General features: G+C 36.2%; 1 protein-coding gene and 1 pseudogene across 1 annotated transcript in view; both read right to left on the bottom strand.

Annotated features, from left to right (window-relative positions):
* DENND1B (DENN domain containing 1B) overlaps positions 1-26,804 on the bottom strand; it is a 273,717-nt gene that overhangs the window by 242,131 nt on the left and 4,782 nt on the right. The window lies entirely within an intron of this gene.
* On the bottom strand, positions 1,933-2,632 carry LOC112611407 (annotated as a pseudogene).

Genomic DNA, 26,804 nt, shown 5'->3' with positions numbered 1-26,804 from the left:
AGTTGTTTAATGTAGCCACCTTCATCAATGATCTCAGCTAGATCTCCTGGATAACTTGCTGCAGCTCCTACATCAGCACTTGCTGCTTCACCATACACACTTTCATGTTATAGAGATGGCTTCTTTCCTTATCTCATGAACCAACCTCTGCTAGCTTCAAATTTTTCTTCTGCAGCTTCCACATCTCTCTCAGCCTTCCCAGAATTGAAGAGAGGTAAGACCTTGCTCTTGATTAGGCTGTGAGTTAAAGCAATGTTGTGGATGGTTTGATCTTCTATCCAGACCACTAAAACTTTCTCCACCTCAGCAATAAGGGTGCTTTGCTTCCTTATCATTTGTGTGTGCACTGGAGTAGCACTTTTCATTTCCTTCAATAACTTTCCCTTTGCATTCACAACCTGTCACAAACAGTTAGTTGGGTGCAAAAGGCCTGGCTTTCAGCCTATCTCAGCTTTTTAAATGCCCTCCTCACTAAGCTTTATCATTTCCAGCATTATATTTCAAGTGAAATACATGTGAGTCTTCCTTTCACTTGGACACTTAGAGGCCATTGTGGGGTTATTAATTGGCCTAATTTCAACGTTGTTGTGTCTCAGGGAATAGTGAGCCCCAGGAGAGGAAGAGAGATGGGGCAACAGCTGGTCTGTTGTTAGAACACATACATTTATCAATTAAGTTTGCCATCTTATATGGGCATGGTTCATGGTACTGCAAAACAATTACAACAATAACATCAAAGATCACTGATAACAGATCACCTTTTTTTAAATATACATAATATATAATAATAACGAAAATTTTTAGAAGGTTCAAAGTTATACTATCTTGAGTTATAACTGTCTGCTTAATACAATTACACCATTTTCACTTCTAAGAACCATCTCATAATTTAAAGAATGACATGGCTGAGAAAGATACTTTGGAAGCCATTTTTAGGCATTGCTGAATTTAAATCATCTTCCAAATACTACATTCTGCCCCTTTCTTTATTGTAATAGTGTATCTGAAAGTACAAAAAAATTAGTAAATTGCTTTTACTATGCAATTCTAAAATATCAAGTCTACTGCCTCCAATAAAAAATCAGTAACTCCTTTCATAACATTAAGGTCAAGTTATTTGTAAAGACAATGTCAATTAAAACTTTTTGGCACTTACTAATCCATTATAAACAACCGTCAATCTTAAAAACACAGTTCCAGTAAACATGTAGTTACACTGGGAACATAAGAAAGTATAAGGCCGGCATGGTTACTCATGCCTGTAATGCCAGAACTTTGAGAGGCCAAGGCAGATGGATCATATGAGGACAGGAGTTCAAGACCAACCTAACCAACACAGCAAAACCCGTCTATACCAAAAATACAAAAAGAAATTAGCTGGGTGTGGTGGCACTTGCCTGTAATCCCAGCTACTTGGGAGGGTGAGGCATGAGAATCACTTGAACCCAGAAGGCAATGGTTGCAGTGAGCCAAGATCATGCTACTGCTCTCTAGCCTGGGTGACAGAGACTCTGTCTCAATTAAAAAAAAAAAAAAAAAAAAAGACAGAAAAGAAGAAAGGAAACAAGAAAAAAAAAAAAGAAAGAAAGTATGAGAAGCCCACTGGCTATGCTAAACCAAAAGAACGAAACACAGCCAAACTAATTTTACACCGTGAGTCTATACAAATAAATAAACAAAATTCATCCTATTTTTCTATATTTTTTCTTACATTTCCCCTTATGCAAATATGAGAATGTTTCACTTTATTCACTTCAATAGGACAAAGTCCTTAGAGAAAGATTGAAAAGAGCTGATAATCAAACTCCCAAATTTTATGCTTATTTCTTGTTCTAGTGCTATCAATTTTCTGACATATTTAACGTAGGCAGGAAAACGTTCTCAGTAAATTGAGCATTTGAGTCTACAAATGTCTTGAAGCACTCTGGCAAGTTACACATATCCCATGTCGCTTTTGGTTTCCCATCTCTTCTTTGCTTCTAACCTCCAAGCAAGTTTCTTCTGTTTTCGGGCAGCCTGTGAATTTTCAACTTCCTTTTTGGCTTTTACAAAGTTGTGGCAGGCAACTGCTTTGGCAATTTTTACACCAAGCTCTCAAGGAGCTAGCTGGTTTCTGAGTTCCTCAGTCTTCTCAATATTCCACTCCTCCAAAGACTGGTCTATCCTTTCTTCAGGGCCTGATTTCTCAACTTTTTTCCCTTTAACATGGGGGTCAAATCTATCACTGACTCCAAAATACTGAGTAAGCTCCTTCCACTGGGTTTCATTTGAGGACTGTTCACTGTGAGATTCTTTTTCACTCCTCACTTTATCTTTTCTGGAGCGTTTTCTTTCTTTCCCTCTGAAACTTGAGGTTGCGTTTTTCTGCTCAGAATGTTTTTTATGTAATTCTTGAAATTTATTCTACATGTCTAGGGGAATTCCAAAAGGACTCTCTTCATAGGCATTACATTCGACTCTGTTTCAGTTTTGGGTTCATCTATCGAGAATCTATGATTTGTGTTTTTCTGATACTCCCATCCTCTTTTTCTTCTTGTAAGTTAAGTCCAGAGTCCTCCAATGTACCTTCATCTTCAGAGTTTCACTCAACATCACTTTCATTTAGGCCAGGAGGTAGCAGCCCACTCCACATCTTTTCTTCTGTCAGAAAGCAGTCACCTGGCAGCCATCTTAAGACCCCACCCCGTCCAAAAATGTTTTAAATATTGGGAGAGTTACCAAAATAAGACACAGAGACACAAAGTGAGCACATGCTGTTAAAAAAAAAAAAAAAAAGAAAGGCACCAGTAGACTTGCTCAAGGCAGGACTGCTACAAACCGTCAGTTTTTTAAAAAATGCAATACCTACAAAGCACAACAAAGCAAAGTGTAATAAAACAAGATTTGCCTAAAGTATCTGCCTCCAACAGCAAAAAGCAGGCATGCTTACTGCACACTATATGCTACTTGGGTTTCCTACACTCAGGATTCCTCTTCTATAACACCTCCAACTGCATTTGTAGGCAACCACCTGGGTGCATTCACACCCCACTCCTGTGATTCAGGGGCAAGGAAAACTGACACAAATTATTGATGCTCATGTCACCTGTGCCATGAATAATAAAGTCCTCTATCTCTGATCGTGGAAACTCATGTCTTCTGATAGCATCAATGAAACCATAAGAAGCTAACCAGTTAGCACATAAATAGAATAAAATTTCCAACTCTACACAGTTGTTGACACACACCTTAGGAGTAAGACTACGTTAGCCTTAGAGGTAAAATACTCTAAACCCACCCAAAGATTAAAAACAAACCTTGAAAGATCTAATTGGTCCATCAAAAATTTGACTGCCCACTGAAACAAAATGCGATACTTAGTTTAAAAAAGATAAATTTCAAACTGTCAATAATATGATATCCAAAATATTTAGCATATAACAAAAAATTATCAGACATGCAAGGAACCAATAAAATATCAGGGAAGTAGGGGTGGGGTGGGGTGGGGTGGGAATGGGGGCACGAAAAGTAAACAGAAACAAATCGAAAACGAAACAGATATTAGAATTACCAAACAAGAATTTTTAAAAAGAGTTATGCAGTAGGCAGAACAGTGACCCCTCAAAGATATCTATATCCTGATGCCTAGAACCTGTGACTGTATTACATAACGTAGGAGAATTAAGATTGCAGATGCAGTTAAGGTTGCCAATCAGCTGACCCTAAAATAGGGAGCATATCCTGGATTATCCAAGTGGTACAATCACAAAGATCCTTAAATGTTGAAGACAAAGCAGAAGTATCAGCATCAGAGTGATAAACTAGGAAAAAGACTCATCGGCTATTGTGGGCTTTGAAGACAGAAAGAGGCCAAGAGCCAAGGAAGGAAGGCAGCCCCTTAGAAGCTGAAAAAGGAAAGAAAACACTCTCCTAGAGCTTCCAGAAAGAAACACAGCCCTGCTGACATCTTGGCTTTTGCTCAGTGAGTACCATTTCAGTCTTCTCCTTTCTAAAACTGTAAGATAATAAATTTATATTATTTTAAGCCACTATGTTTGCAGTAATTTGTTATAGCAAAACGAGAAATTAAAACAAGCTATTAAAACTACATCTAAGTATTTAAAGGAAAAGATAGAATGAATTAACAGATAGAGATCCTCAGTAGAAAAATAGAATCTATTAAAAAGATTCAACATCTAGAACTGAAAAAATACATTATTTGAGACAAAAACATTCACTATATGGGCTTAACAGCAGATTGGATACTGCAGAATAAAAGATTAGAGAACATAAGTACAGAATAATTGAAACTGTACAAACTGAGGCACAGAAAGAAAAAATATTGAGAAAAATAAAAGAGTCCCTGTGACTCATGAAACAATATCAGTCTAACACACATGAACTGTGTCCCCAAGGGAAAAAGAATAAAGGAGGATAACGAGAAAAACAGTTTCAATAAAATAATGTTCAAAACTTTTCTGAATATATGTATGTACATATATAGATAAAAATTTATAGACCCAAGAAGCTCAAAAAGTCCCAGGCAGGATACATACAAAGAAAACTAAACCTAGCACATAACAACCAAATTTCTGAAAACCACGATAAAAAGGGAAAACCTTAAAAGCAGACAAAGGAAAAAAAAAGATATCATACAGATAATGATTTAAAACGTCTGCTTAGGTATCATCAAAAACTATGCAAGCCAGAAGACAACAGAACATTATTAAAAATGCTGAAAGAAAAAAACTAGAAATCTATTCCCAAGTAAATTATCCTTCAAAAATTAAGATATAATAAAGACATTTTCAGATAAAACCTGAGAGAATGTGTCACCAGCAGACTTGATGTACAATTAATATTTCAGGCTGAAAGAAAATCATACTTCAAATTTACATAAAGGAAGAATGCAAGGAATGGTAAATAGTAGGTACATAAGATTTTTTTTCCATTTCTTAACTTTTTTAAAAAGGAACTGACTGTCTAAACAAAAATAATTTATTATGGGGATTCTCTTATTTAACAGTTTCAATTTATAGTGAAGTTTTTTGTTTGTTTTGTTTTGTTTTGTTTTTGAGACAAGATCTTGCTCTGTCGCCCAGGCTGGAATGCAGTAGCACCATCACGGCCCACTGCAGCCTGGAGCTCCTGGGCTCAAGTAATCCTTCCCCTAAACCTCTGGAGTAGCTGGGATTACAGGTCCACACCACCACACCCAGCTAATTTTTTTATGTTTTGTTGAGATGAGGTCTCGCTATTTTGGCCTGGCTGGTCTCGAACTCCTGGTCTCAAGCAATCCTCTCACCTCAGCTTCCCAAACTGCTGAGACTACAGGCGTGAGCCACCATGCTTGACCAGGATTTTCTTTCATATAGAAAAAATAGTGTATGACAGCAATAGCACAAAGGAAGGAAAGGAGTAAAATATAAGTGAACTCTGGGAAGGCTCTTATACTCACAGTGGTATAATTTTAATTCACTGTAGATATGACCATAATAGATATGATCATATAATCATGAAATAAAATGTAATCCTTAGAGCTACTAAAAACAAAGCCAAGAGAAGAGAAAAGCATAAAATACTAAAAAAAGAAAAATACATTAATCTAGAAGAAGACGAGAAGGAAGCAAAAAGGAAACAACAATCGAAACAAAAACCAAAAGTACAACTATAAAACAAATAAGATAATGAATTTAAACCTAACCATATCAATAATTACACTTAACACAAATGTGTCAAACATTCTAATTAAAGGCAATGATTGTCAGACTGGATAGAAAAGCATAGATAGATAGATAGATAGATAGATAGATAGATAGATAGATAGATAGATAGATAGATAGATAGATAGATAGAGATAGGTAGTTTGGTAGGTTGGTAGGTAGTCAGATAGATAGATAGATATAGATATAGACATAGTTTAGACATAGACAATTTAGAAAACAAGACTGGAAAAAGAATTTCATGCAAACACTAATCAAGAGGAAAGTAGAGCAGTTCTATTCATATAAAAGTAAACTTAAAAGACAAAAAGCATTACAAGCAAATTTCTGAAAACCACAATAAAGAAACAATCTTTTGAACTAACCCTTTTAACATACGAAATTTCTCTCTGTCAGAGAAAAAGAGACAGAGACAGAAAGAAATTTCATATGTTAAAATGGTTAGTTCATAAAGAAGATATAATAGTTGTAAATGTGTATGCTTATTGCAACAGAGCTTCAAAATACATGAAGCAAAACCTGACAGCACTAAAAGAGGAAACCAAGAAATCCACAATTATAGTTGGAGAATTTAACACTCTTCCCCCAGTAAGTGAAAGAAACAGATCCAAAAAAATAAACACATAAAAGGTTTGAAAAACACTATCAATCAACTTTACCTAACCGGCATTTAAACAATACATCCAACAACCGTAGAATATACATTCTATATAAGTGCACACTGAATTTTAACGAAGATAGACTATCTCACGGGCCATAAAACAAATCTCACATTTCCAAGGATTGAAGTCATACAGAGTATGTTCTCTGACCTAAATCAAATTAAAAATAAATAATAAAAATATATCACAAAGAATCTCAGGCCGGGCGCGGTGGCTCAAGCCTGTAATCCCAGCACTTTGGGAGGCCGAGACGGGCGGATCACGAGGTCAGGAGATCGAGACCATCCTGGCTAACACGGTGAAACCCCGTCTCTACTAAAAAATACAAAAAACTAGCCGGGCGAGGTGGCGGGCGCCTGTAGTCCCAGCTACTCGGGAGGCTGAGGCAGGAGAATGGTGGGAACCCGGGAGGCGGAGCTTGCAGTGAGCTGAGATCCGGCCACCGCACTCCAGCCTGGGCGACAGAGCCAGACTCAGTCTCAAAAAAAAAAAAAAAAAAGAATCTCAAATGTCTGGAAATTAAGCACCCCATTTCTAAATAACGCATGGATCAAGAAAAAAGTGACAAGTGAGACTAGAAAATATTTTCAAGTACATAACAATGAAAACACAATATATCCAAATTTGTAGGACACAGCTAAAACATTGCTTAAAAGTCAATTTACACATTTATGATTACATTAGAAAAAGAAAGGTTTAAAAATTAACACTCTAATCTTCCACATTAAGAAGCTAGAAAAAAATTAAATCAAAAGTAGAAGAAAATAATAAATGTTGGCCAGGCGTGATGGCTCACACCTGTAATCCCAGCACTTTGGGAGGCCAAGGCCGGTGGATCACTTGAGGTCAGGAGTTCGAGACCAGTCAACATGGTGTAATCTTGTCTCTACTAAAAATACAAAAATTCGCCAGATGTGGTAGCATGCGCCTCTAATCCCAGCTACTCAAGAGGCTGAGTCAGGAGAATCACTTGAACCCAGGGGGGCAGAGGTTGCAGTGAGCCGAGATCACACCACTACACTCCAACGAGACAGAGAGAGAGAGAGAGAGAGAGAGAGAGAAGAGAAGAGAACAGGAGAGGAGAGGAGAGGAGAGAGAGAAGAAGGAGGAGGAGGAGGAGGAGGACGAGGGAGGAAGGGGGGAGAAGGAGAAGGAGGAGGAGGAGGAGGAGGAGGAGGAGGAGGAGGAGGAGGAGAAGAAAGAAAAAGGAGGCGGCAGCGGCGACGACAGCAGAAATCAATGAAAACAGAAAATGGAGACATCAACAAAATACTATATTGGCTCTCTGAAAATATCAATGAAATTGATAAACTCCTAAACAAGACTAATAAAAAAAGAGAGGTGATATGTGAATTATTAATATTGGAAGAAAAGGGGCTTATCACTGCAGATCTTACAAAAATTAAAAAGATAAATATTATGAATGGTCTTGTGCCAATACCTTTTACAATTAAATAAAATTCCTGAATTTTGTTTAAATTTCAAATTCTTTGAAAATTACCAAAACTGACACAAGGAGAATCCAAAAGTCTGATTAATCATTTATCTGCTACAGAATTTGAATTCATAATTAAAATCCTTCCCACAAAGAAACCTTTGGGCCTAGGTAACTTCATGGGTGAATTCTATCAAACATTTAAGACAATGGTATCCGTATAATTCAACTAAATTAAGTTTCTACATACATTGAAGATGTAATTGTAATAAAGCAATTTTATCAGAAATATATTGAAAACACTAACTTCTGATTTTTCCCTGAGTTTAGTAGCTCTTTGGCAAAAACACCAAAAATAGAAATTGTTTTCAAAGACTAATTTTTTTTCTTTCTTTTTATTATTATTATACTTTAAGTTCTAGGGTACATGTGCACAACCTGCAGGTTTGTTACATATGTATACATGTGCCATGTTGATGTGCTGCACCCGTTAACTAGTCATTTACATTAGGTATAACTCCTAATGCTATCCCTCCCCCCTCCCTGTGGGGGACCTGGTGTGTGATGTTCCCCGCCCTGTGTCCAAGTGTTCCCATTGTTCAGTTCCCACCTACGAGTGAGAACATGCAGTGTTTGGTTTTCTGTCCTTGTGATAGTTTGCTCAGAATGATGGTTTCCAGCTTCATCCATGTCCCTACAAAGGACATGAACTTATCCTTTTTCATGGCTGCATAGTATTCTATTGTGTATATGTGCCACATTTTCTTAATTCAGTCTATCACTGATGGGCATTTGGGTTGGTTCCAAGTTCAAAGACTAACTTGACTACAAAAAAATTTAAACTTCTGAATAAAGAATATAAAACAAAATTAAAAGATAAATGTTAAATTGGAAAAATATCAATATGTGATAAATAATTGGTTGCTATAGATAAAATTAAAGCCTTTATCAAATGTGCAAAACACAAAAATATAAAATGCACCAAAGAAATATTAATGCCAACATGAAATACTGGCCAACTTTTCTAATTAATCAAAATATAAAGTAAAGCAAGATAGGCAAATATGTTTTCAAAAATTAAAAAAGGGAAACATCTCTGGAAAAGGCAAACTGTAGAGACAGTAAAAAGATCAAGGGTTGGAGGTAAGAAGGGATGGATGAAAAGGTGAAGCACAGAGAATATTCAGGGCAATAAAACTATTTCTGTATGATACTATAATGGGGCATATGTGTCATTATACATTTGTCAAACCCACATAATATACAACACGATAAGTGAACCCTAAACTATGGCTTTGGGTGATAATTATGTGTCAATGTAGATTAATTGCTTATAATGAATTTACCACTCTGGTGGGAGATGTTGATAGTGAGGAAAGCTGTGCATATGTCAGGGCAAGGGATATATGGGAAAACTCTTTACACGGAATTTTGCTATGAACCAAAAACTGCTTTAAAAAGGAAGTTGATGGCCATGCGCAGTGGCTCACAACTGTAATCCAAACACTTTGGGAGGCCGAGGTGAGCGGATCACCTGAGGTCAGGAGTTCGAGACCAGCCTGGCCAACATGGTGAAACCCCGTCTCTACTAAAAATACAAAAAAACGTTGGGTGTGATGGCGCACGCCTATAGTCCCAGCTACTCAGGAGGTTGAGACAGGAGAATCGCTTGAACCCAGGAGGAGGAGGCTGCAGTGAGCCGAGATCGCGGCCCTGCACTCCAGCCTGGCAACAGAGCACGACTCCAACTCAAAAAAAATAATAAAAATAATTAAATAAATAAAATAAAATATATTTTTAAAATACATATACAACTTCAGAGACTAAGTTAAAAAAAACTAAATTATTTTAATAATATTTCAATATTGACTATTAAAATTATGTTTTGGACATATGGAATACTAAATAAAAAAAACTAAATTATTTGAATAATATTTCAATATTGACTTAAAATTATGTTTTGGACATATGGAAGTAAATAAAATACATTGTTAATATTTTTTAAAAGAAGATTAATACCTAGTATTGTTGAGAACTGTGGTACACAGAGGCTCTCTTAACTATTAATAAGACTATGTATCCTTTCAGGAAGGCAATCTGCCAATACATATCCAAAGTCCAACAATGACACTCAAGAACTTATTTGAAGCAGATAATAATACAAGTATAAATGAGATATATACACAGTCAGCCACACAATAAAATTCCAGGTAACTATTAAAACTGATAAAGTAGGCCGGGCACAGTGGCTTACACTTGTAATCCCAGCACTATGTCAGGCCGAGGCAGGCAGATCATTTGAGGCCAGGAATTCCAGCCTGGGCAACATGGCAAAAAATTAGCCAGGTGTGGTGGTGCATGCCTATAATCCCACCTACTCAGGTGGCTGAGGAATGAGAACCACTTGAACCCAGGAGACAAAGGGTGCAGTAAGCCAAGATCGAGCCACCACACTCCAGCCTGGGCAACAAAGTGAGACTCTGTCTCAAAAAAAAAAAAAAAACTGATACAGTAGATCTATTTTCAGACACAGGAAGATGTTCATAACAAATTATCAATTGGTAATGGTCAGACAATAGGATACCATGAACAGACGAATCAGTTTATGGAAAATGCATATTAATGCAAATATATTCATATAGAGATGAGTAACAGATTGTTCAACAAAATATTACCCATTATATTCTCTGGGTGATGGAATTCTAGTCTCTTCATGTTATTTTCTTCTTCTGTTTGAATCTTTTGCAATGGGCCTGGAGCTTTTGATAAAACATAAAGGCATTTACACTCATACACATACATAGGCATACATACACAGACACATACTGACAGTATTTGGCTTACCCTAACTTTCAATTTCTCCTAGCAAAGAAAAATTTCATTCTACCTAAAGAAATCATTCACTTGAATCTGTAATTCGAGGCAAGTCTCTCAAGTCACTATACTTATCTGATATAAAATTGAAGTTTACTGGGAAAAGTGTGGGTTTTAGAGTTGAAATCTTGGTTCAAGTCTGCCAGTTATATGTATCAGCCTGGTCCCTCACTTTTCTGTGCTCCACTTTCCTCAAATGTAAAATAGGAATACGAGTATACATCCTATCAAAAGATGGGTATGAGAATCAAATAAATAATTCATATGAAAAATACTTTCTCAAAATACTTTCTAAATTATTAGTAGTGGAAGTATCTAAATTATTAATATTGGTAGTACACCCTTAAGAGTAGCATACTGCCCAACAGAAAAAAAAAAAATACAATGGTACGGGATGCCAAAACAAAAGAAGAGAAGATCAGACTTTTAAAAATGGGAAGAAAACTAGTAAAGAGAAAATATGTGAAGAAATATATGCAGATAATAAGGAAATAAAATAAGCTTAAACTAATAAGAATTTCCATTTTTTAAAAAATCAAATAAATGGAGAAGTAGTTGTATTAGTCTGTTTTCACACTGCTGATAAAAACATACCCAAGACTGGGCAATTTACAAAAGAAAGAGGTTTATTGGACTTACAGTTCCACAAGGCTGGGGAGGCCTCACAACCATGGTGGAAGGCAAGGAGGAGCAAGTCACATCTTCTGTGGATGGCAGCAGGCAAAGAGAGAGCTTGCGCAGAGAAACTCCCATTTTTAAAACCATCAGATCTCGTGAGACCCATTTACTATTACAAGAACAGCACAGAAAAGACCTGTCCCCAGGATTCAGTCATCTCCCAGCAGGTCCCTCCCACAACATGTGGGAATTATGGGAGCAATAAATGAGATTTGGGTGGGACACAGAGCCAACCCATATTAGTAGTTACAAAGTGGTCACATGGAGAATAAAATATCTGTACGTTTAAAAGTATAGGGAAATATACACAATGTATAGTAAAACCAAAAAATATTTTTCACCAATGGCATCAGACTAGTTCTTCATTAAGAGTGCCAAGGATTATTCTACACATAGAGTCTAGGAAGGAAGAATTAAGGAATAGAATATTTTGATTAGCTAACAGACTGATAGAATTAATATATTCACCTGTTCCTCTGTGGATTTTAGTCTACCAGGCCAGACGCTGTTTGTTCCTAAATGTTTTTCCAACAATTAGAATATGCTTCCATTAGGCTGGGCATGGTGGCTCAGGCCTGTAATCCCAGCACTCTGGGAGGAGGAGGCAGGCAGATTACTTGAGATCAGGAGTTCAAGACCAGCCTGGCCAACAAAGCGAAATCTCATCTCTACTAAAAATACAAAAATTAGCCGGGTGTGATGGCATGCACCTGTAATCCCAGCTACTCAGGAGGCTGACGCAAGAGAATCACTTGAACCCAGGAGGCAGCAGTTACAGTGAGCCAAGATCGCGCCACCACACTCCAGATTGGGCGACAAAGCAAGTCTCCATCTCAAAAAAAAAAAAAAAAAAAGAATACGCTTCCATTAAACAATTAAATTTATTATTTAGGGAAAACAATGGCATAAATAGCCAGACTTTCAGAAAAACATGGGTCACTAATAATAAACTAATAATAAATTTTATTCATTATCCCTTTTATTTAAAAAAATTCATTAAAACAGATGAACATTAGATACTTATGTGTAATAATTATCAGAACACATAATTAGAATTAATCATTATTTAAAAAATACTATGCATGAAAGGGAAAGAAATATTTGCATAAATATAATACATCTCTCATAATCCTTAATTTTTATTGCCATTGTGAAATTTTGCAATTCTCTCTCCTAGCTTTGGAGTCAGAAGCCCTCACTGATATACTGTGACACTATGCCATTATATATTAAATATATTTATATATATACACAGACACATACATGTATATAAAACAAAAGAATCTATTTCTTCTTGCAAGTGACAAAAGAGATGTATCTGCAGTTTGCTTAAATTATATTAAAAATAACCATCTATTTAAAAGCATAGTCATATAATTTATTATCTCTATTGATCATCACACGTTTACAGAAGAAAGAGAAGGAGGATCATAACTGTTCTCATTTTAAGACAAAGAAACAGGCTCAGAGTGGTTCAACTGGAACTCCAACCCAATTTCTAACTCCAATCTAACTCTAGAGTTCTGCCATCCTACCTAGCAGCATAAAACAACAGTGAACAAAAGCAGTGAATAAAAAGCCAGTCTCACCAAAGAAACCATAAAGAGAACATCCCAGCCTGTGCCTCTCTAATGGGTAAGAAGAAATAAGAACATATTGATCCCCTCAACCCTAGCAGACCCCAGGTCATTTACCTCCTATCATTGCATGAAGTCCATTTGCCCAGAAGTACCATACAAATATTGTCATTTTCTATGTGTTATAATACAACTAAAATTAAGAAACACTGTTATTGAGAACTCAGGAATCTACAGAAAGGTCTTACATAAATTCGACAAAATATAAACTTCATCAACATGATTAAATTACCTATAAAAAGGAGATTTATATCAATGACATAACAGAATCTTGCTTCAAGGATAATTTCTGGACTTAAATTTAGCATTCACTTAAGAAAGTTATATAGGAATTCAAATGTCACCAACAAGATAGCCTTGAATTTTCTGTATTTTTTAATCATTCACAAGCTGCAATACTTAGTTTTGGTTTACACAGACCTCACAACCAATTACACCATACCTCTCAACTAATATTTCTTTTGAGGACCCTACATTTGTGTAATATCATCTTTAATCTTAGCTTGTCATCATTCCTTCGAGGATATAAGCCCAATGTTATTTCTAGTCTAACAACTTTCAAGCTTAAAAATATTAGCTCTTAGAAGTTTGAAAACTTACCCATATATGGAATTCTCACTTTGCTGCTGAAGTTGTATATGTGAAAAATTTGGAAGAAAGGAGTGCTAAAGAAAAGTCACATTGTAATTTTCAACTCCTGTTTGACCTCTCTACATCTCACCAAATCTTTATATCGATGCTGTCAGATTTGATACTACAAATTTATTCTCTGCTAAATATCCTTTTCAAAGTGAAATTCACTAATCACAGTGCAAAATATGTTAGTGTCTTCTATCCTCCTCGTTGCTGACACTTCTGCAATATTAAAGAGGGGACTTGGAAGTTACTATGTGACCTTTCTTTAGCATTCCTATCTTCCAGATTGATCACATACATCAAAATAGGAGGAAAGCTTTTTACTAACAATTTCTGTTTAAGTGATCATACCTTTTTTCATACAGCTAACAACCACAACGCAGAAACCAAATAAGTTTATATCTACATGGTGCAATCTATGAAGCATTTTCATGCTATTATGTATTTGACTCTCATAACAATTAGAGATACGCAGAGCAAATATTCTACAAATGTGAAAAATGAAAGTAATAAAATTTAAAGGACTTGATCAAAGTCAGACATCTAACAAGTGATGAAGCCAGTACCAAGAGCTATGTTTCAACTCTCGGTCCAGTATCTTTCCATTCCACCATGATGTCTAACAGGTAAACTATCTGTCTTATCTGTAAGAGGATTCCAGAGTTCAGGCTTTTAGAGAATCATGGCATCAAAATTATTACGCCTGTTCACCTTGAAACAGAGATTTAATTACCTATTCACAGTCCATCAAAGCATAAGTATTAGTTTTATTAGAATGTGTCTGTTGCATCTTATGATATTCTCTCTCCTTGTTTCTTCACTAAAAAGGAAAAGTTTCAAAGGGCACACTAATTAGAACAAGAAAAAGCACAACCTTTCCCAAAGAATAGAGAGTATTTCATTAAATTTTTTTTTTTTTTTTTTTTTTTTTTTTTTGAGATGGAGTCTCTCTCTATCGCCCAGGCTGGAGTACAGTGGGGTGATCTCGGCTCACTGCAACCTCCACCTTCCAGGTTCAAGCAATTCTCCTGCCTCAGCCTCCCAAATAGCTGGGGACTGCAGGTGCACACCACCACACCGGACTAACTTTTGTATTTTTTGGTGGAGATGGGGTTTCACATGTTGCCCAGGCTGGTCTTGAACTCCTGGCCTCATGTGATCCACCCACCTCAGCCTCTCAAAGTGCTGGGATTACAGGTGTGAGCCACCACACCCGGCCTTACATACTTCTCTTAAAAATAAAAACTTTTTAAAAACCAAATAAAAGAAATTAATATAAAATAATAAAAAGAAGCAAAATACAATTAAAAGTAAAATTAAAAACTAAAGAATTAAGCTAAAACATTTTAAAGTAATATAAAAATATTAAACATCTAATGAATGAAAAAATAGATGCCAAATACATTGAAGATAAAAGTGAAACAAGGCAGAAATACAAATTCCAAAATGAAAGTATCTGCACCACCTTCATGCAGATGAAGTTGCAAACTTTGGGCCAAGTTTCTGGTTACAGATCCCACAAGCAGAAGACAGGACCTTTGGTCTCCCCTTTATTTGCAGAAGATTCAACACTTACATCATTCTGGGTTAAAAATAAGTATGTGGGAGAAAGATATCTCTTAGAGAGCAGCAGATTATTCATCTCTTCCCCATAAACCAGGCAAAAGCACCCTCAATCTACTCTACTCAAACCCAGATTTTAAATTAAGTTTTAACTCAGAATGAGATTGAAAAATTCCTTAACAGTAATACATAATTTTTGTGTTTTGACCAATTCAGCCATATCTTAAAAAGATCGACTTTAATCATACTTAAAATTGTTTTAAAATAAATGTAAAGGCCGGGCGCAGTGGCTCAAGCCTGTAATCCCAGCACTTTGGGAAGCCGAGACGGGCGGATCACGAGGTCAGGAGATCAAAACCATCCTGGCTAACATGGTGAAACCCGTCTCTACTAAAAAATACAAAAAACTAGCCTGGCGTGGTGGTGGGCATCTGTAGTCCCAGCTACTCGGGAGGCTGAGGCAGGAGAATGGCGTAAACCCGGGAGGCGGAGCTTGCAGTGAGCTGAGATCCAGTCACTGCACTCCAGCCTGGGCGGCAGAGCCAGACTCCGTCTCAAAAAAAAAAAAAAAAAAAAAAAAAAAAATTGAATTATATGTTTAGTCTGTCATATATATTAAACACAGTGTAAATTATACATTTTTGAAGAACTAAGATACCCTGAAAATATAAAGTGTAAGCCATCTTAAAATGTATAGGATGACTAGAAGGCAATTCTAATCTTGATGATTTAGAAGGCATTCCAGAAGTATTCAGTGACTTCAAACATTTTTAATGCTTTCATCAATATTTTGAGTATATCACAAGAAAATAGCAGTAAGTGATGCAAGGTTTAAGGTAGAAAACTTGATATGAATGCCATCTCCTTTCTTTCCATATCCATCTATAAACAAAATGATCATTGTTAATCTGGACAATTACTGAGGGAAATGAATCAAAAAATTACCAGCCAGGCATAGTGGCTCACACCTGTAATCCCAGCACTTTGGGAGGCTAAGATAGGCGGGCCACTTGAGTTCAGGAGTTCAACACCAGTCTGGGCAAAATAGCAAAACCCCATCTCTACAAAAATTAGCTGGGCATGGTGGCGTGTACCTGTAATCCCAGCTACTTGGGAGGCTGAGGTGGGAAGATCACGGTGAGCCCAACAGGTGAGCCAAGATCATGCCACTGCACTTCAGCCTGGGCAACAGAGTGTACCTTGTCTCAAAAAAAAAAAAAAAAAAAAAAAAAAAAATTACCAAAAGACTTTATAATCCCCCAAGAAGAGTAAATTATTAGTCAATGGGTTTCGTAATAGGTTTTATAATGAATTTTAAACAGCTATATCAGCTCTATCAAAGGCAAAATTTAGAACAATGACATACATTAAACATTAGACTGTGGATTCATTTATGTCTTCAACTATTAAGCTAAAATGAGGCAAATATTTACAAATTAAAATGTTGTCTTTCAACTAGCATTCCATTTCAATATGTCCACTGTTTAGGGTATATATTCAATGTCCCTAACAAACACTACTGTAATCATTAAAAGTTGGAAGCTAGTATTTTCTTACATAACAGTTCTCAGCTTATTATTTCTTCTCTAACATGTCTAAACCTGTACATAGTGAAGAGAACCAACACATAATCTTGATGAAATTGTGCTGCTCCTTATTGTCAGTGATTATTCTGTAGGTATTCATCAACAAAATCACACATTTCATAGTAAAACTAAGACTCAAAAACTTAGTTCTCAAGTCTTGAAGTAATAAGAACAAAAAAATTTTTAAAGACATTTTCTAAAAACCAAAAAAATTAACTTCATTAGCTGCTTATAATTATTAAATAGAAATTGCTCTTTTAATTTATATATGAGTAAAAATGAAGACCTTCAAAAATATTTTCTAAATATTATATTACTTCCTCTTTCAAATATCATATCTAAAATACCCTGGAATCTTGAAGGAAAAAAAGAATCCTTTCTGAACCACTCCCATCCAAGTTTAAGAGCACCTATAATTTTAATTCATAGACCTTGAGGACACATGATGTTCCCATGTATTAAAACACATTTGAACTTATTTGGGTTTCATTTGAACCATGTTTTCTGTATAAACATATAAGTTAATTTCAAATAAGTTATAATTAATTTGATGATAATCTTAAGAAAATAAAAGTCATCTAAGTTTTTATAACTACCCAGGTGATAAAATTTTAAAGGACTGCTTAATTCTAGTTAATAGTAAATTTGAATACTAAACACACCCTCATGCTGGTGCATTTCTGCTATCAAACCAAGATAAAATTATTTAATGAGTAATTTCTGGAATCATATATATCCGCAGAAGGCTATCAGATGAACTAAACTGGTTGTTGTGTGCTTTTCTTCAGATTCAAGTGATAATTAAGAAGGAACTGAAAAAGGAAAAGGTTCTATCTTGATCTTTACCAGTTCTGCCTACAAAGTTACAGTTTGTGGTTTTTCAACAGCTCTATTTAAAAAAAAAAAAAAAAGGTTTTTTTAAAATAAAATGCCCATTGCTTGTGATGACAAAAATCTGCAAGCTTTCAAAGTCCTTTATGTTCAAAATTTTTTTAAGATTTAAGAAACCTTCAATAAGTATTGATAATCAGAACCATCTTTTACTAATTTCACTTTAATAACAATATAACTTAGCAAGTAATCATTGAACACCATTCAAGTAATCCCCAAATCTGCAAAAGATTCAAAGAGGTACTTGTCCTTAAAAGCCTGAAATCCAGTAAACAACATAAATCAGGACAATAAAGACCGAGCACAAGATAGACTATAACTTCCACGAGACAGATTCCAAAAGGCTTATTAGTCAGCAACTTTTTTTTTTTTTTCTTTTTTGAGACAGAGTCTCGCTCTGTCGCCCAGGCAGGAGTGCAGTGGCGTGATCTCGGCTCACTGCAAGCTCTGCCTCCCGGGTTCACGCCATTCTCCAGCCTCAGCCTCCTGAGTAGCTGAGACTACAGGCGCCCGCCACCCTGCTTTTTAAATAAAATTGTATTGTGTTTATTTGAGGTGCCCAACATGATGAAACACATATAGGTAGTAAAATGGTTGCTATAGTGAAGTCAATTAACGCATCTATCATCTCACATACTTAACTCTTTGTGACAGGAGCAGCTAAAATCCATTTATTTAATAAAAATCCCTAATACAATACAATTTTATTAACTTTGGTCTTCATATTGCACATTGGATCTCTAGACTTGTCCATCCTATATATCTGCTATTTTGTATCCTTTGACCTACCTTGCCTCATTTCTTCTGCCCCCAACCATGGTAACCACCGTTTCATTCTCTATCTCTGTGTATCTGAGTATTTAAAAATATATATTCTACATATAAGTGACATCATGCAACATTGTTCTTCCTGGGTCTGATGTGTTTCATTTAGCATAATGTACTCCAGGCCCATCTATGTTATAGCAGACAGCATTATCTCCCCCTTTTTAAGGCTGAATAATATTCCATTGCACATATGTATACACACTACATTTTCTTCATCCATTCTTCTGCTGAACTATTATAAGACCCAGCCATCCCTCTTCTGGAAAAAAGATAAAATCACCACCTTGTAAGGACATCTACCAGCTTGGCAGTAGCTCACACCTGTAATCCAGCGCTTTGGGAGGCCAAGGCAGGAGGATTACTTGAGGTTAGGAGCTCAAGACCAGACTCCACAACAGAATGAGAACCCATCTGTACAAAAAATGTAAAAATTAGCCAGACATGGTGACATATGCCTGTAGTACTGGCTACTCAGAAGACTGAGGCGGGAGGATCCCTTGAGCCCAGTTCGAGGCTGCAGTGAGTTATAATTTTGTCGCTTTTTACATTTTTTCTTTAAATTTCTGAAGCTTCACTTTAACAAATCTTACCTGTTTAACACTGTAATTATACTTTTTTTAAAAAGAAAGGAATTTAGCAACAATTATTATTATTATTTTTTTTTTTTTTTGAAACGGAGTCTTGCTCTGTCGCCCAGGCTGGAGTGCAGTGGCCGGATCTTGGCTCACTGCAAGCTCCGCCTCCCGGGTTTACGCCATTCTCCTGCCTCAGCCTCCCGAGTAGCTGGGACTACAGACGCCCGCCACCTCGCCCGGCTAGTTTTTTGTATTTTTTACTAGAGACGGGGTTTCACCGGGTTAGCCAGGATGGTCTTGATCTGCTGACCTCGTGATCCGCCCGTCTCGGCCTCCCAAAGTGCTGGGATTACAGGCTTGAGCCACCGCGCCCGGCCAACAATTATTAAACCCATAATACCCTACACAATTTCCATTCCTTTTCTTTAAAATCCATCTGAGTACCTTTATCAGTTTAACAATTCAACAAATATTCACTGAGCACATATTACGGGTCAGACACTGTTTTAGGCTCTGAGTAAACAAAATTAAACGCAACAATCCCCTGCCAAGGCAAGTTACACTGTAGCAGAGAGATCCTTTATCTTCTTCATCAGATGCAACTATTTATACCAAAAGCAAATTACTCTTAATTATTCACACAAGATTTAGAATATGAAGTAAAACTCCAATTAACTTTAGAAAAAGATAACCACTTGACACCCAATTGTCTCTCCCTCTATTACCTCACAACTACCTCAAGATCTCCCCACTTCTCTACTGTTCCCTAAGCAATGAACTGAGTTAGGTGCCTTCTTCGTACTTCAGTGCTATATGCACTATGCAACCTCTACCACAGCCTTTACTACTCTTATAATTATTGACTTGAAATTGACACTTCCCCTTCAAGAATGCCATCTTAATTGCATTTAATCTGTGCATGACACACAATTGGCACTCAGAAACACTCACTGAAGGAATGAGAGGGCTGAATACTTCCTATGGTGTTTAAGCTCTTCTTCTGATGTCTTTTAAGAATATCACAACAATTCTGATCAAGCCTAGAATCAGGGATTTGCTAAAATGAGTGGCTTTTTAAAGCTGCTGCAGAAGATTTCACTGCTATTAGAAAAACATGACTGTTCTAAAGGTAGCACAGCATAATTGTTAAGAGCTCAGGCTCTAGTACCAGAGACAAGTTCAAATCCTAGTCTTACCTCTTAAGTTTGTGTGCTTTGGGCAAGTTGCTGAACCTTTCTGAGCCTCAATTTCCTTATGTTTTGAAAAGAATAACAGTGTGTAAATTTTATAGTTGAAGTGAAGATAAATGGAAGATGTAGGCTCTTGGCACATTTTCTGACATATTATAAATGCCAAATAAATAGTTTCTATTACTCTTTATGTAGAACATCTAACTGAAAGCCTAATCAGAGAAAATAAATTGAAAAATAAGGTTCTGAAACCATGACATTATAGCTTTAGTTCATTAACTAGGCACTTTAAGCAACAAAAACAAGTCTTTATGAAGTTCACTGAATTAATACTCTGACTAAATATATACTTACTAAAGTTGTTAATCACAATTACAAGAGTATCAATACATATGGTGGAAAAATAGTAAAATGAAACCAGAATTTGGCAATTACAGGTACATTTGACCCTTAGTCAACACATCTTTCCATTAAAACATTGCTTCTCTTTAACTGATTTGAGTTTACAAAGTTTTCTTTAAAAATAAATGTTCCCTTAAAAATACATAATAAAAAATAAAAATAAATGTTTCCCTGAAGGCTGTCTATCAGTTGTTCACACCTCACTGTTAATTAATCAGATACATACTTTCAGTAACACCAATATACTTAAAAGAAATTGTTGAAAAGTGGTGAGAAGAGAAGAGGGGTAACCTTAGTGGAGCAGGCCTATATAATGCTCATTGTGAGAATTTTTACAGTCACCAGGCAGAATGATGATAATGACACCTACAAGGTGACAGCAGAGGGGATCCAGGAATTGTAAAAGGCATCAAAGCAATTCCCCCCACACTCCATGGGATTACACTAAGTGCTCTTTAAGGAAACTCAAGTTCTGTTACTCTACTTTTCTCTTATTCAACGTCATAAGAATTAGTACCCCAATCTCCTAAATAAATACTTCTAAAAGGCCAAGTCAGGACCACCTTTTAGCAAGTTCCCCCACAAGGCCAATGACTGACCTATCACAGAAACGTGAACCAAGACATTACTTTCTATAGATAAAATTAAATTACTACTTGAAATAAATCAAGAGTTTGAAAGTGGGAAAAGTTTTTCAATGTTAAACATTAAGCTTATTTCCAGGGAAGAAAGATTATTTTGGAAATGATTAAAAATCAAAGAGCTCAAGTGTGATATTCTCATTGTTACCTAAAATACCATGGCCATCTGCGTAAAGCACTCTAAACATGTCTATTGCTAGTATTATATGAACACTTTAAAATGTATACTGTACACAGTAAATTATTATCCTCTAACTTGCAAATAAAACATGAAAATTTAGAGAAAAAGAATATATTATCTGAGCTTAAGAAAAATCTGAAAATGAGAGAATATTATCAAAAGCACATCAGGAACATATCACCCTGAAAGTCAAGAAAACAGTTATAAGAAAAAACCTGAACAAACTCGCACTGTGGCAACACAGCAGTGACCAAACAACAGTCTTAATCATACCACTGTGAAATCCGCAGCAGAGGCCAAGCAGGCTCTCACATTTAACAGTGGAAATCACGAACATAAAAAACCAAGAGGTCACCTTAGATTAAAGTGGCAAAAATAAAGACCTGTAAACAAATGGAACTACCTAATGAGAAAGTGATAACCAAACCATTAAAATGTAAACTTTGCAACACACCTATGAAAGCAATAATCAACAAATATTGAACAGTGAAATTTGATTTGCTTTTTACACTTGCAGGCAGCTATGTGAAGGAGGATGTAATGCCCCAAGCCATATATAAAAGTACATATATTCTCAACTATTTTCTATATAAATCAAGAAGGGCATAACCCAAGGACATGGTTCTGAATAATCACATTACATTTTGTTCCTGGCTAGCAGTATAAAAGAATACAACAGTTTCATTTTTTTTTTTAATAGAGATGGGGGCCTCGCTATGTTGCCCAGCCTGGTTTTCATCTTCTGACCCCGAGGGATTCTCCCACCTCTTCCTCCCAAAGTGCTGGGGTTACAGATATCAGCCACCACGCCTGGTCACAGTTTCATTTTCTTCAACAATTTAGCTTATACAGTTTGGATTACTCTAATTTATCCTAGTGCATCTGAATTGAGAGAGACTCAGAGTTCTTAAATGAACACAAAGTTACAGCAAAAACAACAATCATGGTAACCACATTTTACTCAGACTTTTTCCATGTTGGACAAAAATGCAATACCTCCTAAACTACTTTATTATCTGTATGATTCATCAAGATTCTAAATGTTAGAGTTTTGTTGGGTTTTAGTAGGTATGAAAGGTTATAGATGGGTTTTAAGATAAATTCACAAACATTATATATAGCAACTGTTCTTATAAATCTTTTGGTATGAGGAGAGGAAAGGAGACATAAGCACTGAATGAAAAGAGCTTGAGGATGGGGTATTCCAAAATAGCCCATTCCAAGACATATATGGACTTCTATTTCTAATACCCCTGTACTGTCACATCAGCACACATTTAAAATAACTTCTACAGCAGTTCTCTGGGGATTAATTTAATCAATATTCATTTATTCAATGGCCAAGCATTAAGTTAGGTCCAATTTATTTTTATTTTTTATTTTTTAGAGACAGAGTCTCCCTCTGTCGCCTAGACTGGAATGCAGTGATACAATCTCAGCTCACTGCAATCTCTCTCCGCCTCCTGGGCTCAAGGGATTCTCCTGCTTCAGCCTCTCAAGCAGTTGGGACTATAGCCGCTTGATACCACACCCGCTAATTTTTGTATTTTTAGTAGAGACAGGGATTCACCATGTTGGCCAGGCTGGTCTCAAACTCCTGACCTCAAACGATCTACCCGCCTCTGCCTCCCAAAGTGCTAGAATTACAGGTGTGAGCCACTGCACCCAGCCCCCGTTTCTTTTATTCATTCCATAAATATTCATTCAACATGTCAGATGTGTTAAGTTTTTTCTTAAGAATACAAATTAATAAGTTGTGATTCATGAAGAACTTACCTCAAGCAGGGCAAACATACATTTAGACATATCAATATGTCTCTAAATTACCATATTAAACATATCTATAAGAATATAATAAGTGCTAAAATAGCAAGCAGAAGCAAAATGTTGTAGAGTCTAGTGTAGAGAGTATCACTATAGACGAAAAGTTATCAAACGCAAAAAAGTAAGTTTAGAAATACCTTTCTTGTGCAGGGCATGGAGGACACTAAGAATTCTTTGGCCTAAGGTTCTAATTTAACAAAAAAGCGAAAGGCAGTTAAACTGTTAACATAAGTTGCAGATAAGAAAAATTGATAATTCGATACTGGGTTGGATAGGCAAATCAAAGTAGAAAACTGGTAGCAAAGAAGAATTTGTTCCTAAGAGAAACTGTTCTAGGTAAAAAGAAAGGAATAAAGAAAACAAGACTTGCTAAAGATGTTTTAAAACTACTACTAAATAGCCAGAACTATTAGATCAAAGATTCACTAAATATGAAGATGCAAATCCTAAAAATGAAAAGTGATAGGGAGGGAAATGGGATGAGTTAGGGTCTGCAACCACAAAGAAAAAACTCAATAATTGTTTTAGGTGGGATTACATTGGATTCATTAATTTTAGGGAACACACTGTATTCCCATTTGGAAAAAATTACTTGTACCACATACAGCTTATACTCAAATATTTCCTCACATGATAAAACCACCTATACACACGAAGTCACTATGCAATGGGAGGCAACAGAGCAGTAGTTAAAATACAGACTCTGGACAGACTACCCTGGGCAAGTTTCATCATTTCTCTGTTCTTCATTCAGTTTCTTCATGTGCCAAATGGAAACAAGCACTTCCTATATCGTAAGATTTTTGTGAGGCTTAAATAGTTAGTACATGAAAAATACCCAGAATTGTGCCCAGCACAGAATAAATACGACATACTAGCTGCTGCAGCTGCTGCTCCTCCTCCTCCTTTTCCTCATCCTCCTCCTTTTCCTCATCCTCCTCCTTTTCCTCATCCTCCTCCTTTTCCTCCTCCTCCTCCTCCTCCTCCCCCTACTACTGCTCCTATTACTACTTGGAATAAACCATCAACAAAATTAAAAAAGAGAAAGCTAAAGTACCAAGGCCACTTCCCAGAAGAGAAATGCTTAGAGGCATCCCCAATCTTTTATTGAGGAAAAGTTACTTTTCATTTCCCTGAAGATTAAGTCACTTTGGGAAAGGTGGGGCAGTATGGTAACAATGACTTCTGTTAACAGAATTGAGGAGAGAGGCCATCACTGCTGGTTGTACTTCCCTGCCTGCTGGAAGGAAGACAGACAACAAAAAGAAGAACACTAGCAATTATCTTGGAGATCTGCCAGGAAGAGCAATAAGATCTCAATTTTGGCACTTCACTCTTGGACAGCTGGAGCAGAAGTTACTGGGAGGTTGTTCTGCCAGGGAAACCTCCACTTAAAAAAAAAAAAAAAAATGCCACAACCAGTCTGTCAGACACCACCAGAACAAATTCTACTAACACGTAGGGGACACTATGGGGAAATACTACCAACCCCTCTCATGGCATTGTTTTAGATTTGTAGAGTGCTCTATATGAAACTAACAAGCTATTTTCCAGAATGTTCTGAAATGTGTTGTTCTCAAAAAAAAAAAAAATCAACATTATGCCTCTGAAACAAGTACAAATAGCAGTAGATCAGATAAACATCACAATCTTAGGCCGGGCGCGGTGGCTCAAGCCTGTAATCCCAGCACTTTGGGAGGCCGAGACGGGCGGATCACGAGGCCAGGAGATCGAGACCATCCTGGCTAACACGGTGAAACCCCGTCTCTACTAAGAAATACAAAAAACTAGCCGGGCGAGGTGGCGGGCACCTGTGGTCCCAGCTACTCGGGAGGCTGAGGCCGGAGAATGGCGTGAACCCGGGAGGCGGAGCTTGCAGTGAGCTGAGATCCGGCCACTGCACTCCGGCCTGGGCTACAGAGCGAGACTCCGTCTCAAAAAAAAAAAAAAAAAACATCACAATCTTACCAGAAGAGTTTTATCAAGTTATGTTTTAAAAGCTAATGTAATTTCACACTGTTAACTAACATTTAATTAACAACATGTCTCTGAAGATACTTATCTAAGTTATTCAGGATAAAGGAAAGCATTTAGACTTATCCATTAAAAATGAACAAGAGAAGCATGCCAAATAGCTTAACATAGTATCACCAATCTTAGTATAAACCAAATTTACTCTAAATATATTTTCTATTTGATCAGTCATCAAAAAATAAATATTCTGAGAGTTTTTTAACAAAGGCATTTTAATTGATTTCTCAACATCTACTCATTGCCAATTTAAATAAATCAATCACGATAGTCTTGCCACCCACCCCTCTACCTCTACCCTACCAGTGATAATTTCAGGAATTGTCAGGCCCATGCCAACTTAGGCTACCAGGATCTAAGGAAAGGCTTTCTAGGGGATTTGGAAAAAGAAACTTTCTGACTCTAAATAGAGAAATTTAAAGCCAGTGTCTGTCACCCCCCAAGTCACAAACAAAAAAGCAGAGTTCCAACTTCCACTGACAGTCTTATAACCACAAGGAATCTAACCCTCCAATGACACCATTACTGTGAGTGGCAGAAATGAGAAGCAGAAAGCACCTGGATGTTTGATGACTTCTTGTATGAACTATATCAAGTTTCTCTAGTTTCTCTATTATTTAAACCAACCTTATGTTTGTACTCCAAAGCAACCTAATTTATGCATTTTGTTTTCCAAGTCTATTACTATTTAAGAATTTCACCCATGCTCATTTAATGTTAGCAAAGAAAAAATTATCATACCTTAAACAAGCACATATCAGAGCCTCATTAAAACAAATAGGTACTAACAGTTAAATAGGAGGATTCCAATAACTTTTAAAATAATTTTCATATATTTTTCTATTTAAGATTTAGCTATAAAGTAGAACATTGATAAAATATTACAGAAACATCAATCTCTCAATTTGGCAAAAAAAATTTATTTTCATAGCCCTCTTATAGTTATTGATTTTATTATTTATAGTTACTATTTTATCATTTATTATTTATTATAGTTATTGATTATAGTTATTACTTGTTAGATCTTAAAATATTAGCCATGTTCATACTATTTAAGTCATAATAAAAGAAAGGTTACTGCTTCTTAACAGGTCTGAGTTTAGTCTTTTTAAATATCTTTAGAATTTTCTGCCAATTAGCCATATAGAATGGATTGTTTGCAGCCTGCAGAGAAGCCAACATTATTTAACCATTTATCATATTTACAACTTTACCAGGCTAGATATAAACTGTTAAAATACAAATAAAGATGTTTCTAAAAAATAGTGATTTAAATAACAACAGCAAAAAGACAAGGTATAATATTAAAGCAGGACAGAAGCAGAAGATACAAACTGGAATAACTAGTTCATGAAAAGTGGAAAAGAGGAAAAGAGGAAGAAGGGAGTAAACCACTCAAAAGTCTTTATAAAAAGGTCACAATCTCTCTGACACATGCATAGACTGGGTGTTATATAAGGCAAACTGA

Source organism: Theropithecus gelada, chromosome 1 (assembly GCF_003255815.1).
Source record: "Theropithecus gelada isolate Dixy chromosome 1, Tgel_1.0, whole genome shotgun sequence".
NCBI classification, from domain to species: Eukaryota; Metazoa; Chordata; class Mammalia; order Primates; family Cercopithecidae; genus Theropithecus; species Theropithecus gelada.
The sequence above is the reverse complement of the archived record's forward strand: the minus strand, read 5'-3'. Positions and strand labels throughout refer to the sequence as shown.